Genomic DNA, 10,477 nt, shown 5'->3' with positions numbered 1-10,477 from the left:
TGAAGGTACGGGGGGTGGTGAGGGGAGGGGCGGGAGTGGGGTGGAGGTTCGGGGGTGAGGGGAGGGGCGGGGGGGTGGAGGTAGGGGGGGGCGGGAGTGGGGTGGAGGTACGGGGGAGGGGAGGGGAGGGGCGGGGGTGGTGTGGAGGTAATGGGGTGAGGGGAGGGGCGGGGGTGGTGTGGAGGTACGGGGGGGGGGGTGAGGGGAGGAGGGGAGGGGCGGGAGTGGGGTGGAGGTACGGGGGTGAGAGGGGCAGGAATGGTGTGGAGGTACAGGGGGGAGGGGAGGGGCGGGGGTGGGGTGGAGCTAAGGGGGTGAGGGGAGGGGCGGGGGTGGGGTGGAGGTACAGGGGTGAGGGGAGGGGCGGGGGTGGGGTGGAGCTAAGGGGGTGAGGAGGGTGGCAAGTGGGGGTGTGAGAGATGGGGTGCTCAACATCCTTCGACAGTGAATGTGACTGTCCCCAAAAGAGTAATTATGTGGCCAGTGATAACACCGCCACCGTGGCTGAGAACCCTGCTTGACCCTCAGCCTCAGCCGGAACTCAAGGGACAGAACTGAAGTCTTATGGCCCATTCATACAAGCAAGCTGCAGCCGAGGATGTGCAGGCTGTGATTTATGTTATTCTTCAGCTAATTCCCTCATTTCCTCACCTGCTTGTTTAATAAGTGTTTACTCGATGTTAATATTTTTAAAATGTGACTGTGTATGAATACCTAAGTACCCACCAGCTCAAGACCACAGTCAACATGACTTTCCTTCATAGTCTCTATGGTCAGGGATTCCGAGGCAGTTCAGCCGGGTGGTTCTGGTTCAAGATTTGTCATGAGGTTGCCGCTGTAGAATGTCAGTAAGGATGCAGTCATCTGGAGGCTGGGGTGGGTGGGGCTCTGCGTCCCAGGTGGTGCCTCACACACACAGCAGAGTGGATGACCTCAGCTCCTTGTCACATGACTCTTTCTTTCTAAAGCTGCTTTTCTCACAGCAGATGATTCACAAGAAAGCAAGGCAGAACTTGACGTTTTAAGAGCTTTACTTTATTATTTTATTATGTTATGTGTATGAGTGCTTTGCCTGGATGTGTGTTTGTGCATCAGGTGGGTGCCTGGGGCATGGCAAGGTCAGAAGGATGCGTCAGATCCCTTGGGTCTGCAGTTACAGACTGTTGTGAACCACCTTGTAGGTTCTGGGAATCAGATCCCAGTCCTCGGCCAGAACAAGTGCTCTTAATCACTGAGCCAGCTCTCCAGCCCCTGAGCCTGATATTTTGATGACTGCATCTTGGATGTCACACCCTGTCCCTTTTGCAGCATTTCGTTGGTTTTACAGGACAGTTCTAGAGCTTGTAGGACAGGTGTGAATAGAAGAAGCTGAAGAACCATGAGGAATTCCTGCAGTCTGGCTGCCACACTGCCTCAGGGCATCCAGACACTGCTGTAGTGACAGGATTCACTGGTGATGCTGTAACAAATTAGGACTCGGTTCTCCTAGGCTCTTTCCTAATGGGGCACAGTTGAGTAATAGCTAACCTGACAAATGAACAAGGCAAGTTCTAGAAAGAGTGAAGCATTAGTGTAACAGAATGTAGAGGTGTGCTAATTTAGACAACAAGAGGAACTGACCCTGGGAATAAACAGTGACAGACTGGTCCAGACAAAAGGACCCTCAGGTACCAGTGATCAATAGTCATTGGTGAAACCTTGGCTTATGTCCATGGGCTAAGTATGCAGAGAGATCAACAGAATGTGTTTCCTTTTACAACCAAAGCTTAGCCCCGCCCCTTTGAGACAGGAAGTAGTGTAGAGCTATGATGTGAATACAAAATAATGCAAACACTTTATTATTTACTCGATGTTAATATTTTTAAAATGTGACTGTGTATGAATACCTAAGTACCCACCAGTTCAAGACCACCGTCAACATGACTTTTCTTCATAGTTTCTATGGGTCAGGGATTCAGAAGCAGTTCAGCCAGTTGGTTCTGGTTCAATTTGTAAACAAGTGGGTCTTGTTTACAAATGAGGAATTCCCCCAGTACCAAAAGACATACATGGGTAAGTCTACCTAGAGACATTTAACAAATATTCCTACCAACCTCAAGCTGGAAACACCCAAATGTCATCCACCAGGAATAGATAAGTCCTTCATCCTGTGGGATACTAGACAGTAACAAAAGAGAACTACTTAGAGAGACATGTGAGTGTCTCTCAAGGCATAACACTGAGAGAGAGAAAGCGCTTCATACAGACGAATACCTTCTGTGCGGTCCCATGTTGTCAAAGGGGAAGGGTAGACAAAACGAACTGATGGTGGCAGAGGTCAACAGGGATTTTCTGGGGTGCGGTGGGGTGTGTTTTGACTTAGGAAGACTTAGGTGTTATGAGAGCCAAAGTTACATTTTGTTTTAATTACTATGCCTAAGAGATCCATGGAAACAAAAACGCCTCTGATCTGCAAGCTGCTTGCCCAAGGACAGAGAGTTCCTGAAATGCTGGAGGCATTGTTTATGGGAGATAACAAGCCACGTGCTTTCACTCCCCTAAACAAGTTTGTTTGACCCATCTGCACAGGATGTGCTTGATCACAGGTGGGCAGGAGGTAGGTAGACAGAAATTATGTCAGGATGTATACTTGCCCCTAATTGGACCTGACGTGAAATGCAATGAATTATGAGTTCCCTTCTTAAGCCCTTGCGAAACTTGATTTGAGGCCAATTCCCAGGAACCTGGGTATGGACCTAGCCAAGCCTATCTGCTAGGCCAGTATTTAATTAAAGGTTGCTTCAAATTTGGCTTTAAACTGTGGTAGTAGTCTTAGTCTCGATCAGTGGGGCTTAACAGTGTTTTGATAAGGAGACTTTCTAAGGAATTAAAACTGGTATCCTGAGCTTGGGATGCAGCTCAGTGGTAGAGCTCTTGCCTACGACTATGTTGAGGTCCTGAGTAGGATCTGCAACACTGCATGTGAGGATGGGGGGTCGGGTGGGGGATCCACACCCTGATCTGAGTTGTTATGGCTGTATCCAGGGGTATATTTCCCCAATCTCAAGCAGTAAGCTACAAATAGAATTCTTTTTAAAAATGTATTTCATCATCTCTCTATCTATTTTTATTTATTTATTTGATGTGTGTGTATTTGTGTGTGTGGTGTGTGCACAAACTGTTAAGTCTTTTCACCCTGAAGGCCTCTCTGCTGATGCAGCAATCCAAATTAAGCCAAATCAGACCGAATTGGAAAAGCCCAGGTTTAATGGGTAAAGCGTTCACGGGTGATTCTCTGGCCCCTCAGAGAGGGGATTGGGAGGAGAGACCGGTGGAACCACACATTTGTTTTCTGGGATGCAGTTTATATCCCCAGTGGGAGTGGTCCTGAGCCTCTCTGGGGGAGGAGCTGTGTTTGGCGGGCTTTGAAGGGGAAAGAGATAGGGGAGGGGGGCTGAGGTGGATCTTCCACCAGAACATTCCAGACTCTTTGGGTTTAGGGACGCCAGGGGTTGAGGTGGAGCTCCCACTCAAACACCAACGTTCCATAGAGCACACATGGAGGTCTGAGGAGAGATGGCAGCGGTCAGTGTTCTATCACAGAGTTTCAGGGCACTGAACTCAGGTCGTCAGGCTTGGCAGCAAACTCCTTCACCTGCTGATTCCTCTTGCAGGCCCAGCATATATAATTTTTAACAGGGACAGCAACGCCAGTCCCAGGCTTACCCATGGTAACATCAGTTGTCAGAACACGGCCGAAGAGTGGAGTGTGAGGAGAATTCTGAATCTTGTGAGAAAACTCCAAGAAAACAAGACAAGAGTCTTATGACCTCAGTTTCTTCAGAACATGGAATTGTTCTTGGAATGTGGTTTCAGGCCCCTCCCAGGTATAGCAGACAGGAGTGAGTTTCCTTCAGATTATTCATCACAACTGGCTATTGCTGTTTGTTTATTGTCTCTATGGAAAAGCATGGTTTTGTCCTGTGCAGCTTGCCTGCCACGTGTGGCCTGCCTGCCACGTGGCCTGCCCTTGTGGTTGTCCACTTTACTCACGTGACTCCCCTTAACCCTCCTCTTATAAACTGTCTGATGCTTTGAATGAAGTTGGCTATGGCATGAGACTTCAGTCTGCCTCGTTTACTGTTTCCATTCTCCCAGGTCCCACCACCTCTAGAGCAGTGAACAGCCGTTGACTCAGAGGAAAGGCCCCCAAACCCAGCTGGAGCCCCAGGATTGGTCTCAAGAGTCCCAGATTTTATCTAGGGTTCAAGTTGGCCAAACATGGAAACTGACGACCTGGAGGCCTCAGAAACCCATCCCCTCCCTGGACCAGTCCTCACACACACCTTCACTCCGGCCCCAGGAAGTCCACTCATGCCCAGCTGATCCTGCCACTGTGGGCTGCACAGCAACGTGGTTTCTGTTCGATTATACGCCTTCTTGTTCTTTTCCTCGGCCCTAGAGAAGAGGTGTTTGTTTCAGATACTTAAATGTATATTTGTGTGGTAAAGAAGAAAGAGATGCATTAAGCAGATGGCTTCGGTGGCTTGTAAAATGGCCTGAGTGCTTCTGCTAAGAGCTTTTTCTGAAGTAATGGAGAGAGAGCCAGCTAGTGATCAGTCGCCCAGGCCACTGCGTTTCAGGAAAGGAAATGGGCCGGGCTCTTAGTAGTAGTAAAGTGTGGCCATGGTCCCTCGTTGTTCTAAGTCCCTTCCAGATGTGGGACAGCTGGGAGTGGGGAGGTGGTAGTATTTATTGGCATCTAATTTGTGTTAAATTCAGTACTATTTGGTGTAGGAAAAGCTTGGGGGAACCTGACCTGGTAACTAAACGCACACTTATCTTTGTAGCTGTGTGAGGTCCCTGTCCTTAGCCGTTGGGAAGGACAGAAGTACAAGTTCTGACACTTGTCCTTGTGTCCTGACTGAGTGCTGCTTTCCTAGGCTGAGGAGCTAAACTCTGTTGAATACTGCCTTGTTTTCTCGTTCCAACTTTTGGACATCCCCATGGGCCTGCGTGATCATCTTTTGAGGAAGCAGGGCTCAGGGGAGGGGCCACATGTTCAAGGTCCTCCAGGAGAGCCAGAGAAGAGGCCCAGATCCCACACTGTACCAAGCTTTCTCTTTTAGGCCACCAACCAGCTCCCAAATCATAACACGGAGACTTTGTGTTCATTTTGAATGCTCGGCCTAGCGTAGGCACGTTTCTGGCTAGCTCTTTTAACTTAAATTACCCTGTTTCTCTTTATCTATCTTTTGCCTCGGGACTTAATTCTTTTCTTACTTCTGTATGTCTTACTTTCACTGCTTCTCATGTCTGTCTGTCTGTCTGTCTGTCTGTCTTCCTGCCCTGGGCATGTCCCTCCTCTCGTTCTCCCTGTTCTTTTCAAGCCCAGATTTCTCCTATTTATTCTCTCTGCCCACCTGCCCTGCCTATCCTTTCTCTGCCTAGCTATTGGCCATTCAGCTCTTTACTAGAACAGTCAGGTGCCTTAGGCAGGCAAAGTGAAACAGATGCAAATAATCTTTACATAATTAAACACCTATCTTTACATCATTAAGCAAATGCAGCATAAACAAAAGTAACACACCTTTACACAGTTAAAGTAATATTTTGCAGCATCAACAAACGTAAGGCATCTAGTTAAAATCCTATTCCACAACAGCTCACCAACGCTAAACCCTTAAGCCCTTCCTGCCCACCTCTGGTGTCTGGACCAAGGCTTCCTTTTTTAATCGGAGGCACTGGGGACACTGTACATTCCCTTCCCTCCAAAATGAAAAGCCAAGCATTCCCAGATCAACTCCCAAAGCAACAAGCAATATGACAAGGTTTTGTTTCCGCTTGTTGTTTTTATTTGTGCTGTGTTTTATTTATTGTGTGTATGTGTGTGAGTACACACGACTGTGGACAGCACACGTGTGGATCAGCGACAGTTTCTGTTCCCCGGCTCTCTCCTGCCGCCATGCGGGTCACAAGCATCGAAATGAAGTCAGTAGGCTATGAGTGCCCTTACCCACTGAGCCATCTCCAGGGCCCTGTGCTTTGTTGAGAAAAGCTCTTGGCATACAGTCCTGATTGGCCTGGGATCTACTATGTAGCCAAGGCTGGCCTAGAAATTTAGTCTTAGCCTTCAGAGTGCTGAGATTATAGGTGTGGGCCACTGTACCTATCTTGAAAGCTTTAGAGGTGGAGAATATCAAAATTTCTCCTTCTCACCCAGTCTCCAGCTTAGCAGCAGCTGACCTCCCTTTCCTGAGTTCCTTTTATTTTGTCCACTGCAATCCCATCACAGTCTCTGAAATAGGTTTTACACTCTCCCCACACACTCTGGTCCATTAGAGGATTTCTATAATTTCGTAGCACACCCCACACAGTGCTTGAGAACTGGATGTGTCCTGAGTGTTAGAATACTAGGGATTAGACGGTTGTTAAAACAGAAAAAGAGCCAGGCGGTGGTGGCACATGCCTTTAATCCCAGCACTCAGGAGGCAGAGGCAGGTGGATCTCCAAGTTCAAGGCCAGCCTGATCTACAGAGTTCCAGGACAGCCAAGGCTAAAGAGAAACCCTGACTCAAAAGAAAAAAAAAAAAAAGACTCCTTTGCAAGCTTGCATTTGAGCAGATAGGTGGTGTGTGTGTGTGTGTGTGTGTGTGTGTGTGTGTGTGTGTGTGTACACTGGCGATTAAATCAATGGGTAAAATATAGAGCATATCCGAGGTGATGTGACGAGTGACATTAAAACAAAAACAAAGACGTAGCAAGGAAGGAGGGAGAAGAGGTGACGGGTATGCCGTTGTGGGCTTGGTTTTGTTTTCGCTGTCCGCTGGCTCCTGTGTCTTCTCCAGCATCACCTCCAGCCTGTAAGAGGTCTTGTCAACCCGCCACTGTCCACACTGGCAGCCCCTGCGCAGCTGAGTGTCTGTTGCTTGAACATGGACCACTTTCCTTGAGCCCGTTGGTGCAGAAAACGTCCGCGTTCAAAAGAAGTGTTCTTTGTACTGCTGAACAGCCTTTCCAAGGAGGAAGTGAGTGTTTATTCTCAGGGCGGGCTCTCTGCTCCCTAAGGTCTTACTGGAATCTGGTGCACACTGGCAGTTTTGAGTGGCGCTTCTGCGGGAGCCCATAGTGAGCAAAAAAATAGATGAACTTGGTCAGCAATGGTGAGACTTATCCTTTTTATGGAAGAGACGAGAAACTGGAAATTAGAAATAATATCCATGTCAGAAAGGGGACAGAGGAAGCAGTGGGAAAGGACAGGGAAGGAACAAGAGAAGGACAGAAAGGGGACGAACTGGCGACTTCAAAAACCGGAGTTGGGGACCGGAAAGCAGGCTGCAGAGAGACGAGGCTTCCAGAGCTGGAGGAGGACCATGGGATGGCGAGGATTGTGGAACGGACAGGATTATGGGTATATGGAGAACCCAGGACAGGGAGGATGCAGTACTGAAGCTAAATAGAATCCTAGTGAATAATAGCCCTGGGACTTAGGTCTCCTCTGAGTAGCACATCTGGCTTCACTCATCCTCACAGACCTTCCCATCAGAGGGTGCACGCCTGTGAGGGCCCAGGAGAGACAAACCTAGGGTCTCATAGTGCAAGGCTGGTGCTCTACCACTCACTACACCCCTGCCAGAAACTCCCTTCTCCACGTGTTCCTCTGGAACGGGGCCTAGCTAAACTGCTGCATACAGCTTCTGCTCACTGTGTAGCCCAGGCAGCCTCTGATTTTTTAATCCTCCCGTCTCAGTCTCCATAGTAGATGGTGTCTGTACAGGCGTGTACCACCAAACTAGGCTGAGAATTGAACCTAGAGGGCCCCCTGAATGCCAGACAAGTGCTCTACCACCGAGTTATGTTACCACTCTTGTTTGTTTGGGACAGGGTCCTTCTGGTCCAGCCTCTGAAATGCTAGGCTTACAGGTATACACCACCACAACTGTTTAGACAAACCTTTTATATGCCCGAAGTGTCCAGAAACTAGCCTGGGCTCATGGTTAGTACGTTCCAAACAGGTCAGGAACAGAAGTCAGGAACAGAGGCCAGACAAGAGAAAGGCAAGATTTTGGTAGATTTCCAACTTTGCTCATTTTCACACACAAATATTCCTCAAAAGCATGGAGTCAAAAGCCAGTGACGAGGACTCTGACTGAAGCGCACTCGGTGATGACCTGAATTTGTGCAGCATCTCACTTAGAAGGGCTAAGGGTCCCTGTCCATCTCCAGATGGCGGCTCCAAGAACACTTGCCCTTTAATCTTAGAGAAGGTGAAAAGACAGCAGATGATTGTATGCAGCTGGTGACAAGTGACAGCCAGATGGAGGACCTGAGGTGACTGTGGGCACGCAGTGACGAGGCCCGAAAGCTGTCCACTCCCTCGTCCCTGTGCACTTACCTTCTCTGTGAAGACCTCACTTGAAGTCCTGAAGACAGTGCCTTGTGCATCTCAGGCCACCGCGGCCTGGGAGAGTCGGGGACTCACCGACTACTGTCAGCTGTGACTTTATTCCAGGAGAGGCAGCGTTTCCTTTCTCAAATCCTCACCAACACTGCAGGGGTCAACAGAGACGTAGATCGTAAAGTGACGTAACCCTGGGTAGCTGCCCTGGCCGGAGCTGGAAGGAACTTCACCTTGATTCAGACGTTTCGCTTGGACTCTTTTCTCCACACCTGCCTGTCAGGTGGTCTCACACAGGGGAGACACGGGATGACCTCAAGGCACAGACAACTAGGGGCACAGTGGGGTGATATCTAGGGTGGCTTTCTCCATCTTTCTTTGATGATGTAGTCGCTCAATTTAAAAATTTGTGTTGATATATTTTTAAAATAATAAATATAAACAATTTAAAATAAGGTAGTTATAAAGCATTTCAGCTCTGATCTCAACAAAACAAAAAAAAGTGTAAGTGATTGATGCAGACATATCTTGCCCGTCTCCAGGCTCTCCCATGTGACCCTGACCCAGAGTTCCTGTTGCTTGCTGCCTTTATTTTATTTTTTAATGTCATCTTTGCAAAGGGCATCTTGTCATTGACTTCAAAAAACCAAATACTTGAATCTAAAAGCAAATGTCTCCCACATTTCATTGCCACTCAGAGTGAGGAAGAGGGTAGGTTAGAGCACTGTCTTTTTCCAAACACTTACAGTCAACACTCTAAAGTGAACTTGGGCAGGAAGCATTTATTTTATTTTATTTTTGTGGATTTTTTTGAAACAGAGTTTCTCTTTGTAGCTCTGGCTGTCCTGGAACTCTAGACTGGGCTGGCCTCGAACTCCAAGATTTACCTGCCCCTGCCTCCCCAGGTGCTCCACCATCACCTGGCATACAATATAGCATTTTAATGACTAAGATTGGCATCATGTTTCTCCACAGACATGTTCCGAGGAAGTCCCTCCTACAATTAGAGCAGGCTTAGGAAAGGGATCTGCTCCAGCCCTGGTCCCTGGAACCCCATCTTTCAAAAAGGTTTGGGGTGAGTGGACAGAGGGTTCATGGCTTTGTTTGTAGTTCTGGGGACTGAACCTTAGGGCCTGATGTTGGAGGGGTAAGCACTGAGCTTACCTACCACTGAGCTATATCCCCTAGCCCGTAGGGTTCATGGTTTATGTACTACCAACATCCAGTGAGTTTTTGGTCAGCTTGTTTCACAGAGAGTAGAAGGTATTAGAAATTGAAGGTATCAGTCGTGTGTGTATGTGTGTGTGTGTGTGTGTGTGTGTGTGTGTGTGTGTATGTGTGTGTGTGTGTGTGTGTGTGTGTGTGTGTGTGTGTGTGTGTGTGTGTGTAGGATCAAAGGGCATTGAGAGTTGCCTGTGGTTATCTTAAGGACAGATGGTTGGAGATTACTAGCATGGAGATGCTTTCATGGCCCAAACCTTCTTCCTCTACCTTCAAGGTATGTGCTATCCATCAATGCAGGTGTGCTCCAGAGGGCAGAGATCCCAGAAAGAGACAAGGATTACAGAAAGCTGATCACATCACAGCAAATGTCTTTGATTAAAAGAATTCCCAGTGTGAACCAATGCCATCAAAACCCCAGTAAGTTGACTGAGAAGGTGTGGTCCTTGGAGTTTTCTAGAAAGAAAAGCTGTGATATCAACTTGGCTGGGCTGAGACATCTAGATGATTCCTGAAGCACATTTCTGTGGCTATTTGTGAATGTGTTTTCAGAGATGACTGGAGTATGGGAGAAGACACTTCCTGAATGTGAGTGGTTCCATCCAACAGGCTGGGGTGTGAGTGGCACCATCCAATAGGCTGGGGGTAGCTGAGGGTGTGAGTGGCACCATCCAATAGGCTGGGGGTAGCTGGGGGTGTGAGTGGCCCCATGCAATAGGCCTGGATGGAACAAAGAAGGAGGGGACACAGTGTGTCTCTGTCTCTCTGCCTCCTGGCTGTCTGGCTGTCATGAGGTAAACAGCTTCCTCCAACACACACTCTCTTGTGGTCCTGATATTCTTGCCCTGCAGGTCTAGGGAACGTTGGGCAGAAACTTCT

General features: G+C 48.3%; 1 long non-coding RNA gene across 1 annotated transcript; it reads right to left on the bottom strand.

The window, feature by feature from the left end:
• Nucleotides 1-3,228: 3,228 nt before the first annotated feature.
• Nucleotides 3,229-3,832, bottom strand: LOC143269740 (uncharacterized). Its single transcript, XR_013046384.1, has 2 exons — nt 3,635-3,832; nt 3,229-3,545 (listed from the first exon to the last, which is right to left on the bottom strand). It is a non-coding gene; the product is annotated as an uncharacterized LOC143269740 (long non-coding RNA).
• Nucleotides 3,833-10,477: the final 6,645 nt, after the last annotated feature.

Source organism: Peromyscus maniculatus, chromosome 20 (assembly GCF_049852395.1).
Source record: "Peromyscus maniculatus bairdii isolate BWxNUB_F1_BW_parent chromosome 20, HU_Pman_BW_mat_3.1, whole genome shotgun sequence".
Taxonomy (NCBI): domain Eukaryota; kingdom Metazoa; phylum Chordata; class Mammalia; order Rodentia; family Cricetidae; genus Peromyscus; species Peromyscus maniculatus.
Note: the sequence above shows the minus strand (reverse complement) of the source record. Positions and strands in the feature narration are given on the sequence as shown.